Genomic DNA, 16829 nt, shown 5'->3' with positions numbered 1-16829 from the left:
ACCAAAATCAGATAAAGACATGACAAGGAAACTATAGACCAATATCCTCTAACAATACAGATGCAAAATTTTTCAACAAAATAACATGGCACAATATAAAAATTATTACATGCCATCTTCAAATGGGATTTTTCCCAGGAATGCAAGGTTGGTTCAACATACAAAAATCACTCAATGTAATACATCATATTGATAAAGGATAAAACCGCATGATCATCTCAGTAAATGCAGGAGAGGCATTTGACAAAATCCAACAGCCATTCACAATTAAAAAAACACTCAACAAACTAGGAGTAGAAGGGAATTTCCTCAACCTGATATCGACAGCCAACATCATAGTTAATAGTGAGATTGAAAGCTTTCACCATAAAATCAGCAACCAGACAAAGATGTTTGCTCTTGCCACTTCTATGCAACATTGTACTAAAGGTTCTAGCCTGGGCAATTAGACAAGAAAAAGAAATAAAGAACATCCAGATTTTAGAAGAATAAGGGAAACAATGTATTTGCTGATGACATAATTTTATATATAATAAACTAAAGAATCCACAAAAAGACTATTAGAACTAATAAATGAGCTCAGCAAGCTTACAGGATACAAGGGAAACATACAAAAGTCAGTTCCATTTCTATACATTAGCAATAAACAATCTGAGAATGAAATTAAGAAAACAGTTTCCTTTACAATAGAATCAAAAAAGAATAAAACACTTAGGAATAAATTTAACCAAAGAAGTGTAATACTTGTACACCCAAAACTACAAAACATTAGTGAAAGAAATTAAAGACGTAAATAAATGAAAATACATTTATGAGAGTGCCAAATCCTAACCACTAGACCACCAGGGATGGTGCCTGTGCTCTAGAGTCCACGAGCCACAACTACTGAAGCCCACGTGCCTAGAGCCCACGCTCCGCATCAAGAGAAGCCACCACAATGAGAAGACTGAGCACCGCAATGAAGAGTATCCCCCATTCACCACAACTAGAGAAAGCCCTCGTGCAGCAACAAAGACCTAACTCAGCCAAAAATAAATAAATTAATTTAAAAAAAAGAAAAGGCATTTACAGATTGAAAGACTTAACATTGTTAAACTGGCAAAATGGATAAGATGATAAAAAATGCATACAGAAAGGCAAAGGGCCCAGAATGTCGAAAACAATCTTGAAAGTGAAGAACAAAGCTGTAAGGCTCACACTTCCCAATTTCAAAACTTATTACAGCGACTTCCCTTGTGGTCCAGTGACTAAGACTCTGTGCTCCCAGTGCAGGGTGCCCAGGTTCGATCCCTGGTCAGGGAACTAGATCCCACATGCCACAACTAAGAGTTCGTATGCTGCAACTAAAGATCCCTCATGCCGCAACGAAGATCCTGCGTGCAGCAACTAATACCCAGTGCAGCCAAATAAATAAGTAGTAAAAAATAAATAAATAAAATAACTTATTACAAAGCAACATTAATCAAGTGTGGCACTGGCATAAGTGTAGACATATAGATCAATGGAATATAACTGAAAGTCCAGAAATAAACTCCTACATGTATGATCAAATGACTTTAAACAAAGATGCCAAGACATTCAATGGGGGAAAACAGTCTTTTCAACAAATGATGCTGGCACAAATGGATATCCACATGAAAGGATTAAACTTTGACCTTACCTCACACCATACATAAAAATTAACTTAAAATTGATCAAAAACATAAATATAATAAATAAAACTATAAAGCTCTTAGAATAAAACATTGGTGTAATCTTCATGATCTTAGATTAGGTAATGATTTCTTAGATAGTACACTAAAAGCATACACAGCCAAAGAAAAATATATAAATTGAACTTCATCAAAATTTTAAAAGTCTCTGTGTTTCAAAGGACACTACCAAGTAAATGAAAAGAGAACATACAGAATGGAAAAAAAATATTTGGAAATTACATGTGTGATAAGGGACTAGTGTCCAGAAAATATAAAAAACTCTTCAACTCAACAATAAAAAGACAACTAATTTAAAATAGGCAAAGGATCTGAATAGACATTTCTCCAAAGAAGATAAACAAATGGCCAATTTATATGAAAAGATGTTCAGCATCATTAATCATTAGGGAAATGCAAATCAAACAAAATGAGTTACCACTTCATACCAGAAGGATGGCTATAATAAGAAAAAATGGAAAATAAGAAATGTTCATGATAATGTGGAAAAATTGGAATCCTCCTACATTGCTGATAGGAATGTAAATTGGTGCAGCCATTGTAGAAAATAGTTTGACAGTTCCTCACAAAGTTAAATGTGGGATTTCCTTATAATGCTGCAATCCAACGCCTAGTTATATACCCAAGAGAACTCAAAACAGATAAATAATTGAACATGAGTGTTTATAGCAGAACTATTCATAAGAGACATAAAGTGGAAATCTTCCACATGACCATCAGCTAAGGAATGAATAAACAAAATAAGGTATAGCCTAACAAAGAAATATTATATGGAAATAAAAAGGAATGAAGTATTAATACATGCTACAATGTGGATAAACTTTGAAAATACGGTGCTAAGCAAAAGAAGCCAGACACAAAGGGCAACATATTGTATGATTCTATACATTTATATATCGATGTCCAGAATAGGCAAATCCACATAAATCTACTTTTTAAATAGATTAGTGCTTGCTAGGAACTGGGTGGGGGAGGATGGAGAATGAATGCTAACTGGTATAGGGTTTTATTTTGGAGTGATGAAAATGTTCTGGAATTAGATAATTGTGATGGTTACAAAACCTTGTGAATATACTAAAAATCATTGAACTGTACATTTTTAAATTGTGGATTTTATGGTATTTGAATTCTACCTCAATTTTTAAGAGTATATATTCTCTAATATAACATAGGGAGAAAACGGAAATATATTTAATTGATCCAAAATAAGCAAGAAAGGAACAAAAAAGGAACACAGACTAGCAGAACAAATAATAAATACATAGTCAATACAGTAAATTATTAATAAATACTCAAGTATTAATAAAGTATTGGCTTCCCTGGTGGTACAGTGGTGAAGAATTTGCCTGCCAATGCAGGGGACACAGGTTCAAGCCCTGGTCCAGGAAGATCCCACCTATCGCAGAGCAACTAATCCCGTGCGCTACAACTACTGAGCCTGTGCTCTACAGCCCATGAGCTACAACTACTGAAGCCCAAGTGTCACAACTACTGAAGCCTGTGCACCTAGAGCCCATGCTCCACAACAAGAGAAGCCATTGTAATGAGAAGCCTTGCACCACAACAAAGAGTTATCCCCACTAACCACAACTAGAGAAAGTCTGCTTGCAGCAACAAAGACCCAATGCAGCCAAAATAAATAAATAAATGTATAAAAATATCATAAAGTATTAATAAACACATTAAATTAAAGTGAGCTATGGACTTCCCTGGTGGCACAGTGGCTAAGAATCTGCCTGCCAATGTAGGGGACATGGGTTCAAGCCCTGGTCCTGGAAGATCCCACATGCCATGGAGCAAGTAAGCCCGTGCACCACAACTACTGAGCCTGAGCTCTAGAGCTTGTGAACCACAACTACTGAAGCCTGCCCTCTAGAGCCCGTGATCCGCAACAAGAGAAGCCACCGCAGTAAGAAGCCCACGCACCACAACGAAGAGTAGCCCCCCCTCACCTTAGCTAGAGAAAGCCTGTGCACAGCAATGAAGACCCGCTGCAGCCAAAAATAAATAAAGAAATAAAATTTTTAAAATAAATAAAATAAAGTGAACTAAATGCTTGTGAGAAAACAAAGATTTTCAGGCTCAGGCTGCATTAAAAACATAGACCTAGATATACATAATATGCTGTTTACAAAAAAACACCCTAAAACTGGAAAGTTGAAATTAAAAAGGTAGAAAATATATATTGTGCAAACACTAACTAAACAAAAACTATATAAGCCATATTAAAATATGTTTTCTTGTTTTGTTTTTAAAATTTTTAATTTTAAATATTGTTTTTACAGTAGGTCCTTGTTGGTTATTTAGTTTAAATATAGCAAAATATCTGTTAAAGCAAAAAGAATGCTAGAAAAAAAGAGTTACTTCATAATGACAGCAGACTGAACTCTAATGAAAGATAAAACAATTCCAGATTTACCTAGTTACTTATATTCAAAATATATAAGGCAAAAATTGACAGCTCTACTAGAGAAAATAAACAAGTGCAAAAGCATAAAGAGATTTGGTACACTCAGCAATTGATGGAACCTGATCCTCTTACTCCTTCAATGAAGATGATGGATTTAACAATCGTGAGAGTAGTTTTGAGTTGCTTCATTTTTGCAAGTTCCGAGCGTGAGAAGCAGCTTCTAGGTTGGCTCCCAGTGATCCCCACCTCCTCTTCTTCACACACTTGTGTGACTCCCTCTCCTTTGGCGTGGGTTGGACCCAGTGACTTATTTCTAACAAATAGAACACAGCAAAAGTAGTGGATGTTACTTCTGAAATCAACCTATGAAACAGTGTGACATTCGCCTCACACACTTTGCTCTCTTTCTGTCCCTTCTTGCTCACTCAGGGGAAGCCAGGTGCCCTAAGGAGAGACCTGTGAGCCAAGGAACCGAAGGTGATTTCCCACCACAGCCAGTGAGGAGCTAGGCCCTCAGTCTAACAGCCTGAGAGGACCTAGATCTTGCTGGTGGCCCCATGAATGAGCTTAAAGGAAACCCTATCCCCAGGTGAGCCGCTAGATACTGCAGCCTGTGAGTGACCCCTAGCCAAAGGGCCCAGCTAAGCCACACCTAGATTTCTGTCCCAAGAAAATGTGTTAGATAATAAATGCTCATTTTTTTTCTTTTTATATAAATTTATTTATTTTTGTCTGCGTTGGGTCTTTGTTGCTGTGTGCGGGCTTTCTCTAGTTGTGGTGAGCGGGGGCTACTCTTCATTGCAGTGCACAGGATTCTCATTGTGGTGGCTTCTCTTGTTGCAGAGCACAGGCTCTAGGCCCGCAGGCTTCAGTAGTTGTGGCTCGTGGGCTCCAGAGCACAGGCTCAGTAGTGTGGTCCACAGGCTCAGTTGCTCTGAGGCATGTGGAATCTTCCCATCCCAGGGCTTGAACCCGTGTCCCCTTCATTGGCAGGCAGATTCTTAACCACGGCGCCACCAGAGAAGCCCAATTCTCGTATTTTAAACCACTCAATTTTGGGGTAATTTGTTATGCAACAGTAGCTAATTCATACACCTAGGATGGTCAGTTCACTATGGTATTTGATAAATGATAGATAGATAAGATGGATGGATAGACAGACAGAGAGATAGGTATATATATGGAGAGAGATAGCCTCTCAGTGAAATTTTTCATCTTAGCATCCTCTTACATGCTGGCAAAATAGTTTGAGCACTGCATTTAAATGGAACTTTATGGAGCATTGAATAGATATATAACTTTGTAATGGGAAAGAACAAATCTGACTCCATATTAGATCTGTTCCTTTTCCTGTGCTTAGTCATGCTGGCTCTGCACCTTTTATAAAAGAATGTTGCCTATAGCCTGAAATACATAGGATAGCCCATTCTCAAGACTCTGACCTTTAAGGGCATTAACTCCTTTCCATTCATATAGAGATAAAAAGTTGCAGAACAGAGAATAACATTTGTCTTGTTAGAGGTTTACAGGAATATTGTGACCTGACCCACGTGGACAGCCGCAAGAACAAAGGATTACAACACCAAGAAATTTGCAACAACCAACCACACCCCTCCCTCACCTTGCCTTTAAATGTGCTTTGCTGAAACCCTTCAAGGAGCTTGGGGTTTGGGGGGCATAAGCCACCAGCTCCTTTCTTGGCCCTGCAATAAACCTTTCTCTGCTCCAAACTCCGAGACCTTTCACTTCACAGTGCGTCAGGCACACGGTTGTTCAGTAACAACTTTATGTCTACACGACGGAATTCTGTGTAACTCTTTAAAAAATGCAGGGAGTTCCCTGGTTGACTAGTGGTTAGGACTCCATGCTTTCACTGCTGTAACCCAGGTTCAATCCCTGGACGGGGAACTGAGATCCTGCAAGGCACGTGGTGCAGCCCAAGGAGGGGAAAAAAAGATGGAATAATGATGATGATCCTGATGATCATTATAATGATGAACATTTATTCTCTCCTAAGTAAGAATCATTATTATCAGCTCCATTTTTCAGATGAGTAAACCAAGACGTAAAGAGGTGATATAGGGCTTCCCTGGTGGTGCAGTGGTTGAGAGTCTACCTGCCGATGCAGGGGACAAGGGTTTGTGCCCCGGTCTGGGAAGATCCCACATGCCGCGGAGCGGCTGGGCCCGTGAGCCATAGCCAGTGAGCCTGCGCGTCCGGAGCCTGTGCTCTGCAACAGGAAAGGCCACACAGTGAGAGGTCCGCATAGCAAAAAAAAAAAACAAAAACAAAAAAAACCAAACAGGTGATATAATCTTTCTAAGGTTACTCTTTAGTAAGTGTTGGAACAGGGATTTGAAAGCAACCAAATCACACCCAAGAATGTCATTGTCTCCTGCATCATCCTTTGGGGTTTTCAGGTTTGTAACACAAGGAAGGGGGAAAGAGCTGTGAGTTTGGAGTTTTGTCACTCTCCAAAAGTGAGCAACTCAGAACTATACTTGATTTTGTGCAGAAGTATAAATAAATGTGAATGTATAGATTTCTAGGCAGTGACGTCTGCTCATAAAAGCGGAAGTCACTCCTCCTTTGTCCCCACCTCACTTTGTAAACAACTAATTAGATAGACATAAAGGAAAAAAAGTGCTGAGCACTCTAGGCAAAGGGACTCAGAGGGCTATTCAAATATATATCCACAAATAAACAAATAAGGCCTTGGTAAGGGCTGTGGATCCAAGGAGTCAGAGAACCATCACTCACTGTAGAGTTCTGACCTGGGCAGATACTCACAGGCAAGAAAGATTGTACAAGCCCAGCCTGCCTGGAGAGAGAGTCGGGCAGGCCACTGGCGTGGAACAGACAGATGGGGACATCAGGAGAGGGAGGACTAAGCCAGAACGTCCCCCTTCCCAGGACAGTGCTGCCTGGGTGGCAGGAACTGTGACCTCTCCCAAGGAGAATGTGGAAAGTGGTAACCGCACAGCTACCCAGCTGTACAGGTCACGGCTGCAGAAACCTGTTTGTCTCCAGCAGCACCCGGGTCTCCGAGGAGGGACCTCCATGACTGGGCGGTGGAAACAGCAAGGAAAGAAAGAAGGTAGGAATGTTAGAACATTATAGGAGCAGGTTCCTGCTGTCTGCTTCAGAAGTCAGCATGGGATCTGCCCACTAGGCTTGGATTACCCCACACCAGAGTCTCCCACCCGGGCTGCAGACGTCCCCAAAGCCTCACTGCTAACCCCACGCCTCCCCCGACTCTGATGCCAGCTTGTGTGTGCACCCCTAGTGCCTCCGTAGAGACGCATCCAGGAGACGGGGAGCTTGCTCAGAAAACAGGCTGCAATCAGTGGGCAAGGGAGAAACCACAAACTTGACCTACAGTGCCACCTTCTGGAATACAAAATAAATGTTTCTAATAGCCCACTTGGTCCATTGTAAGAACCAAAGTAAACATAAATCCTTACCTAAGAAGGGTGTCTGCTACTTCAAATGTGAACGCACAGTTGCATGCATTTAAACACTACGAAAACCCAGGGAAATATGTTATCGCAAAGAGAAAATTCTCCAGCAACTGAACACAAAGGCATGGAATATTATGATCTAACTGATAAAGAATTCAAAATACCTATTAAGAAGAAATTCAACAAGCTACAAGAAAACTCAAAAAGGCAATTCAGTAAACCCGGTAATAAATATAAATGTAAGGAAAAGAAGGATTTCCTTACCAAAGATTTTGAAATTATAAAAATACTGTGGACTGAAAGACTCAATGAATGAATGAGATGAAGAATGCAATGGACAGCATGTGCGGCAAGGCAGACCAGGTGGAAGAATGGGTGACCTGGAGGATACAACCGTAGGAAGAATACAGTTAGAAGAGGAATAGAACTAAGATTTCCTAAGAGTGAAGAAAGCCTGAGAGAGCCATTGGTTTCCTTCAGAAAGGCAAATATCCAACTACCTGGGATTCCAGAAGAAGAGAGGAAGAAGGGGGCAGATAGTTTCTTTAAAGAAACAGTAGCTGAGGGAATTCCCTGGCAGTCCAGTGGTTAGGACTTGGTGCTTTCACTGCCGTGGTCCCGGGTTTCATCCTTAGTCAAGGAACTAAGATTCCACAAGCCACATGGCATGGCCAAGAAAACTAGCTGACAACATTACAAACCTATAAATAGATACTCTTTTTCAGTTTCTTTTCCATTATAAGTTATTCTATGTTGAGCATATTTTCGTGTGCCTATTGGCCATATGTGTGTCTTCTTTGGAGAATTGTCTATTTATGTCTTCTGCCCATGTTTCAATTGGGTTATTTGTTTTTTGTTATTGAATTGTAGGAGCTATTTGTATATTTTGGAAATTAATCCCTTGTCGGTTGCATCATTTGCAAACGTTTTCTCCCAGTCCGTATATTGTCTTTTCTTTTTGTTAATGGTTTCCTTTGCTGTGAAAAAGGTTTTAAGTTTGATTGCCCATTTGCTCATTTTTGCTTTTATTTCTATTGCCTTGGTAGACTGGCCTAAGAAAACATTGCTACAGTTTATGTCAGAGAATGTTTTGCCTGTGTTCCCTTCTAAGAGTTATATGGGATCATGACTTATACTTAAGTCTTTAAGCCATTTTGAGTTTATTTATGTGTATGGTGTGAGGGAGTGTTCTAACTTCATTGATTTGCATGTGGCTGTCCAGATTTCCCAACTCCACTTGCTGAAGAGATTGTCTTTTCTCCATTTTACATTCTTGTCTCCTTTGTCAAAGATTAATTGACTGTAGGAGTGTGGGTTTATTTCTGGGCTCTCTATTCTGTTTCATTGATCTATATGTCTGTTTTTGTACCAGTGCCAATGCCATGCCTTTTTGATTAATGTAGCTTTGTAGTATAGTCTGAAGTCTGGGCAGTTTATGCCTCCAGCTTTGTTCTTTTTCCTTAGGATTGCTTTGGCAATTCTGGGTTAAAATGGACTATTTTATCTATTAGATGTTTTATATAATTCACAAAATAACCACAAAGCTAAAAACTAGAGTAGATCCACAAAAGGCAAAGAAAGGGGAAACAGAGCATACCACCAGGGAAATTAAGCAACTTATGAAGTAGGCTGAGAAAGACAGGAAAAGAAACTATGCAAATACAAAACAACAAGAAAGCAACTCATAAATTGGCATTAGTAAATCCCTACATATCAATAATTACTCTAAATGTAACTGGATTGACTTCACCATTAAAAGTCCCAGAGTGGCTGAATGAATTTAAAATAATGACACCCAACTGTAAGAAAGACCCATTTCAGGTTTAAGGACAAACATAGAACCAAAGTGAAAGGACAGAAAATTATATTCCATGCACCTGGAAACCGATACAAAGTGGGAAAAACTACACTTATATCCGACAAAATAGACTTTAAGCCAAAAATACTAACAAGCGACAAAGAAGGTGATTATAAAATTTTATAAAATTATAAAATGATAAAGCTTCCCTGGTGGCCCAGTGGTTAAGAATCCACCTGCCAATGCAGGGGACGTGGTTTCGAGCCCTGGTCTGGGAAGACCCCACATGCAGTGGGTCAACGAAGCCCGTGTGCCACAACTACTGAGCCTTCGCTCTAGAGCCCACGAGGCACAACGACTGAGCCCATGTGCCACAACTACCGACGCCCGCACATCTAGAGCCTGTGATCCGCAACAAGAGAAGCCACCTTAATGAGAGGCCTGCGCACCGCAACGGAGAGTAGCCCCTGCTCACTGCAACTGAAAAGAAAGCCTGAGCACAGCAACTAAGACCTAATGAAGCAAAAAATAAATAAATTTATTTAAAAAAATAAAATGATAAAGTACTCAATCCATCAAAAAGACATAATAATAAACACATACACACCCAACGCTGGAACACCTAAATACATTAAGTAAATACGAACAGATATGAAGGGAGACATAGAAAGATTAATAGTAGGGTATTTCAGCATCCCACTTTCAACAATTGATAGATCATCCAGACCAAAAATCAGCAAGAAATGATGAACTTAAACCATACATTAGACCAAATGGCTCTACCAGGCACCTATAGGACATTCCATCCAACAGCAGCAGAATATACATTCTTCTTAAGTGCACACTGCACGTTTCTAAGGATTGATTATATGATAGGACATAAAACAACTCTTAGCAAGTTTAGGAAGATTGAAATCATACCAGGTATCCTTTCGAACCACGATAATTTAAACTAGAATCAACAACAAGGAGGAAAGCTGGAAAATCCACAAATAAAGGAAACTAAACAAAACATTCATGAAAAAATCAATGGGTCAAAGAAGAAATCAAAGAAAGTCTCAAAACAAATGAAAATAGGAACACAACTTACCAACACCCCTAGCAGTCCACAGAGGGAGGTTTATAGAGAAATATTCACAGATTAACATTAGAAAAGCCTAAAATACACAACCTGGGGCCTCCCTGGTGGCACAGTGGTTAAGAATCTGCCTGCCAATGCAGGGAACACTGGTTCGATCCCTGGCCTGGGAAGATTCCCACATGCTGCGGAGCAACTAAGCCCGTGTGCCACAACTACTGAGCCTGCGCTCCACTCTAGAGCCCGCGAGCCACAGCTACTGAGCCCATGCGCCACAACTACTGAAGTCCATACGCCTAGAGCCCGTGCTCTGCAACAAGAGAAGCCACCGCAATGAGAAGCCCGCACATCGCAACGAAGAGTAGCCCCCACTCGCCGCCACTACAGAAAGCCTGAACGCAGCAATGAATACCCAAGGCAGCCAAAAATAAATAAAGTAAATAAACTTATTAAACATAAATAAATAAAAGAAAATACACAACCTAACTTTACACCTCAAGGAACTAGAAAAAGTACAACAAAGTAAACCCAAATTTAGCAGAAGAAAGGAAATAAAGCCCAGAGTGGAAATAATGAAAATAGAGAGCAGAAAACAATAGGAGGGATCTTCTATAAAAAATAAACAAAATCGAGAAAGCTTTAGCTACATTAACTAAGAAGAAAGAGAAAAGACAAAGTTAGAAATGAAAGAGGAGACATTAAACTGTTAATACAGAAATACATAAGATCATGAGAAACTACTATGAAAATCTTTATGCCAACAAAAAATGACCTACAAGAAATGGGTAATTACCTAGAATCATACAACCTACCAAGACTGACTGAACCAGGAAAAAAAATAGCAAGTCTGACAGACAAATAGTGAGGAAGGTGATTGAATCAGTAATCTAAAACCTCTCAACACAGAAAACCTCAGGACCAGATGGCTTCACTGGTGAATTCTATCAAATGTCTAAGGAAAAATTAACACCAATCCTTCTTAAAGCCTTCCAAAATTTGAAGAGGAGGAAACATGTCCAAACTTTTTCTATGATGCAAACATTGCTCTGATACCAAAGCCCGATAAGGACAGCACGAGAAAAGAAAACTATAGGGACTTCCCTTGTGGCACAGTGGTTAAGACTCCACACTCCCAATGCAGGGGGCCCAGGTTCGGGATCCCTGGTCAGGGAACTAGATCCCACACGCATGCCGCAACTAAAGAGTTTGCATGCCACAACTAAAGAGTTCACATGCCACAACTAAGTAGCCAGCAAGCCACAGCTAAGACCTGGCACAACCGAATTAATTAATTAATTTAAAAGAAAACAACTATAGACCAATATCCCTGATAAACGTAGATACAAAAACTCTCAACAAAATATTCGCAAACCAAATCCAAGAACACATGAAAAGGATCATGCACCATAACCAAGTGGGATTTATCCCTGGGATGCAAGGAGTGTTTGATGTATGCAAATCAAAATGTGATACCCCACATTAATCAAGTGAAAGACATGGGCTTACCTGGTGGCGCAGTCGTTGAGAGTCCACCTGCCGATGCAGGGGACATGCGTTCGTGCCCCGGTCTGGGAAGATCCCACATGCCGTGGAGCGGCTAGGCCCGTGAGCCATGGCCGCTGAGACTGCGCGTCGGGAGCCTGTGCTACGCAACGGGAGAGGCCACAACAGTGAGAGGCCCGCGTACTGTAAAAAAAAAAAAAAAAAAAAAAAGAAGTGAAAGATAAAGGTTATATGATCATTTCAATAGACGCAGTAAAAGCTTTTAATAAAATACAACATCGCTTCATGATAAAAACCCTCAACAGACTGGGGATAGAAAGAACACACCTCAACATATTGAGGACATATACAACAAACACAGAGCAAACATCATACTCGATGGACAGAAATTGAAAGCTTTTCCTCTAAGATCAGGAACAAGATAAGAGTGCTGACTCTCTCTACTCTTATTCAACATAATTCTGGAAGTCCTAACTACGGAAATCAGCCAAGACAAAGAAATAAAAGACATATAAATTGGAAAAGAACAAGTAAATTTTTGCTAATTGGCTGATGCTATGATCTTATATATTAAAAATTCCAACTCAACTAAAAATCTGTTGGATGTAATCAATGTATTCAGTAAATTTGCAGGATATGAAATCAATGCACAGAAATCAGTTGCTTTTCTATAAACTAACAATGAAACATCTGAAAAAGAATTAAAGAAAACTCACAGAAAGATTCACAATAGCATCAAACATAACAATACCTAGGAATAAATTTAACCATGAAAGTGAAAGATCTGTACAACCAAAACTACAAGACTTTATGGAAAGAAATCAAAGAAGACACAAATAAATGGAAAGACATCCATGTACTGGATGGGGCCTGCAGCGGTACCTGGCGGGGGCGGAGAGAGCCGCCACCGCCGCGGGCAACAAAAGGAGAAGGCGGAGCGGGAGGCAAAATGCCTACAGCACCCAGTGTTCCCAGGAGCTCTCCTGTCCAGGAGGTCTCACCATCCAAGTACTAACCATTCCCAAAGCTGCTTAGCTTCCGAGATGGAGACGAGATCGGGCCGGTCTAGGGTGGTTTGGCCGTAAACACTGGTAATGTCGCGGGCTGTCTCTTGAGGCGCAGCTTAGCAGGCGCTTGGGGCTTACCGCCAGCCCAGCGGCCCGCCTGCCCCGGCAGGACCCCGCCGCCTGCCTAGGCAGCGGAACGGAAGTCTCGGGTACCCGGGGGTGGGGGAGGAGTTGGCGACCACCCAGCCCAGGGCGGGCGGGACACAGCAAGCTTTTCGGCGCTTGGCGCCCCGCTCCGTATCCCACAGGTCGCTCACAGCGACGTGGCCCCGGAGGCTTCAGGGCCCGGGGCCCGCGGTCGTTTGGGCATCCCACCTGCCGGCCCACGCAGCGCTAGGCGCAGCCCAGACGCAGACCGGCCCGGCGCTCCTGCCCGACAGCAGCTGGCCCGAAGCCACTGGGAGCCACCATTGAGTTGGCATGGCCCCTTAGACCCAGCAACGCCACCCTTGCCCCGATGCCACCGTCTGAGCTCAGGACCCCTCCCCAGGTGGCTGGCAGGCCCGAGGAATCGGCCTGGGCCCTCGATCCCGCTCCCGACCGCGGCCACAGCGAAACGGCGGAGGGTGGGCTTTTTCCGGATGGAGCTGTGGAGAGACACACCGGAAGACTGGTGGCGGCGCCGGGGCTGGGCTCCAGTGGCTGCGGCCAGGTGCAGGTCGCGGGGCTCGCGGGCCGCAGGGACGGCAGCCGGGTCCGCGGCCATGTCTGGGCGGCGTCGGGCCGCCCCCGGAGCCTCTGGTGTGCCGCTGCCTTCCAGGGACGCCTTCTGGCCGCCTGGCCGGTCAGGCAGGCGGGGAGCGCCCCATCAGACGCTTGCTGTGGTGGGAGGGGTCTGAGGAGGTGGGGCCTGCAGCGGTACCCGCCGTGGGCGGAGACGGACGCCGCCGCCGCAGGCGACAAAAGGAGAAGGCGGAGCGGGAAGCAAAAAGCCTACAGCACCCGGTGTTCCCAGGAGCTCTCCCGTCCAGGAGGTCTCACATCCAAGTACTAACCAGGCCCGACCCTGCTTAGCTTCCGAGATCGAGACGAGATTGGGCCCGTCTAGGGTGGTTTAACCGTAGACACTGGTGGGGTCGCAGGCTGCTCTTGAGGCGCAGCTTAGCAGGCGCTTGGGCCTTACCGCCAGCCCAGCGGCCCGCCCTCCCGTGCATGGCCCCGCCGCCCACCTGGGCAGGGGAAGGGAGGTCTCGGGTACTGGAGGGTGGCGGAGGAGTTGGCGACCACCCAGCCCAGGGCGAGCGGGACACAGCAAACTTTTCGGCGCTTGGCGCCCTGCCCCACATCCCGCAGGCAGGTCACAGGGACGTGGCCCCGGAGGCTTCAGGGCCCGGGGCCCGCGGTCCCTTGGGCATCCCACCTGCCGGCCCACGCTGCGCTAGGCGCAGCCCAGACGCAGACCGGCCCGGCCCTCCTGCCCGACAGCAGCTGGCCCGAAGCCACTGGGAGCCACCATTGAGTTGGCACGGCCCCTTAGACCCAGCAACGCCACCCTTGCCCCCACGCCACCGTCCGAGCTCAGGACCCCGCCCCAGGTGGCCGGCAGGCCCGGGGAAGCGGCCTGGGCCCTCGATCCCGCTCTGGCGCCCGGCCGCGGCAAAACGGCGGCAGGGGCGTTTTTCCGGATGGAGCTGTGGACAGACAGCCTTGGTACCTGGGGATTTGAAACCAGAAGTCCTGGACGGAGCTGTCAGTTCCCTGCTGAGTATCTTCGTCAAGTCACAGGACCTTGGTGAACCAGTTTCTCTTCTGTCTAATGGGATTCTGCCCCATTTCCTGCTGTACTGCAGATAACTTAGCTGAAAGCAGGAAGAACAGGTGCCTCATCCCATGCTAGGGCGACTGAAAGGGCTGGGGCTCTCCTGGGCTCCCTGTGACCTGGTTGTCAGAAGGCTCTGGGGGAAGAGCTACTGGGTGGGTGAGTTGCAGCGAGGGGTGGGGAGGGTCCACCTAGGGCCAAGGGCCTCAATTTCTGCTAAGCTTGTCCCTGAAAACTGGAGCAGGGGGATCACGGAAGCCCCGTCCTCCAGCAAGTGGTGGGGGACAGCATCCTTCACCTCGAGGCTCAAGGGCGACAGGGCTGACAAATATCAAGTCTCATCCCAGTTACCGTTTATTCCCCTGCCCCCTCCTGGGATCCCTGAAGTCTTCCCAGAAAACTCAACAGACCCAAATCCCAGGCCCTCTTCCTGCCCCAGGTCCCTTCGGTTCTGAGGAATTACCACCACGCCCCCGCCCCCAGGCCCGGAGGAGGGGTGTTATAGTCGCAGGAGCGATCACACAGCATCTGGCAGGAAGATGGGCAGCAGTCGGCCCTCAGGACCCATCTTGGCCTGTCTGGGTGGCCCTGCTCCAGCCTCAGTTGACACTGGTCCTGCAGGTACCCCGGCTCTGCTCCGAGGGGCTGGCCTTGGTGCCACTCCTGAAGGAGCCGAGGGCCACCAGGTGCAGTGGGAACTCACGCAGGTGCCACTGCCGCCACTTCTTCTGAACCTCCAACGGCACCTGCCCCCAGAGACCAGCCGTCACCCGGAGGGAAAGATGACCCTTGCCCAGGGTCCTGCTCCCCTGGGGCCTCGTTCGGGCTCTGCCACGTCTGCCCAGCGGGCATGCCTCCCCCTCCTGCAGGCCGCTCATAGATTTACCATCTCGACTCCCATTCAAGTGGGGCAACACCGCATCTAACTAACGTCAACTGCGCAGCCTCTGTGCCAGAAGCCTCACTTCCCGGCAGTGCTCTGGGCAGGGCGGAGACCTCAAGCTAAGGGCGCAGACCCCCACCCTGCCAGGAGTCACACTCTTTGGAGGTCTCAGAGGATGGAGCAGCAAACGTTTCACCTGAGTCACTCATTTTACAGGTGAGAGGCCTGAGGCCCAGAGCAGGGCGGTGACCGGCGTCACCCATCGAGGAAGCAGACAGTCATCAGCCTCGGTTAGGGCTGGGGCACCTGCACTTGCCCCCATTTCCTGAACGTGCCCAAGGATAAGAATCACCTGGAGTGCTAGTTAAGACGTTCTCAGCCTCCAGCCCGGACTGCCGGAACCTATTTTTGCTGGTTTAGAGACAGGGTAGGAACCAGCAGTTGTTTTAACAAGGCCTGCAGGCGATCCTGGGGCCCCCAGGAGGTGAGCGCAGACTCCCGGAAGACAGGCCCAAGCCAGGAGGGCCCAGCCTCCCCCACCAACGCCACACCCCACTCCCCACCACCCCTTCCAGGTACGACTGTGAGGGAGCTCCCCTGCACCCGGGCAGCCCAGGACACTCACCTCCCCATTGAGGAAGCAGTAGAGAACGGCCACAACCAGGCCCCACGGAAGCAGGGCAACGGGATGAGTGCGGGCCCAGCACCCAGCCTCCTACATGCCTGGGGCCTCTCATCACCAGCCCCAAGCTCACTGCTCCCCACAGCTGTTGCAGAGCCTCCTCGTGCCTCTCCCCCTCCCGGGGAAGTGGAGGCTTCCTCTCCCGGCCCTCAGTGCCCCTAGCTGTGCTGGCATCACCCACAGACTGACACCCTTGGGGGCAAGGACCGCCCCCGTGTCCAGGGAGGGCCCCTGCACCAGGGTGGTGTCAGTTACATTAAGTGCAGGCCACAGGGACCAGGCAGGTCACCGGTGAGGCAGGCCATCTGGGAGAGGCAGGAGCAATGGCACCCGAGCCATGCCCATCCGCCTGAGCTCAGCGGGTGGGGCAGCCCATGGGAGCCCCTGGGCCTGGGTGGGCTCATCTGCAAGACAGCTGGAAATCTGGAGAGGTTTACACAGGGCCAGCTAATCAAGTTGAAAGACAGACGTGTAGC

At 45.9% G+C, this 16829-nt stretch overlaps 1 long non-coding RNA gene and 1 pseudogene across 1 annotated transcript; both read right to left on the bottom strand.

Moving 5' to 3' along the window:
* Positions 1–3877: 3877 nt before the first annotated feature.
* LOC149747072 (uncharacterized) lies at positions 3878–13792 on the bottom strand. Its single transcript, XR_016388007.1, has 3 exons — positions 13633–13792; positions 11966–12145; positions 3878–4435 (listed from the first exon to the last, which is right to left on the bottom strand). It is a non-coding gene; the product is annotated as an uncharacterized LOC149747072 (long non-coding RNA).
* Positions 13793–13959: 167 nt separating this feature from the next.
* Positions 13960–14095, bottom strand: LOC115804142 (5S ribosomal RNA; annotated as a pseudogene).
* Between the last annotated feature and the right edge of the window lie 2734 nt (positions 14096–16829).

Source organism: Delphinapterus leucas, chromosome 16 (assembly GCF_059928025.1).
Source record: "Delphinapterus leucas isolate spDelLeu-1000000601 "Yukka" chromosome 16, BTC_Dleu_Yukka2, whole genome shotgun sequence".
Lineage (NCBI taxonomy): Eukaryota > Metazoa > Chordata > Mammalia > Artiodactyla > Monodontidae > Delphinapterus > Delphinapterus leucas.
This window is presented reverse-complemented; position numbering and strand designations above follow the sequence as displayed.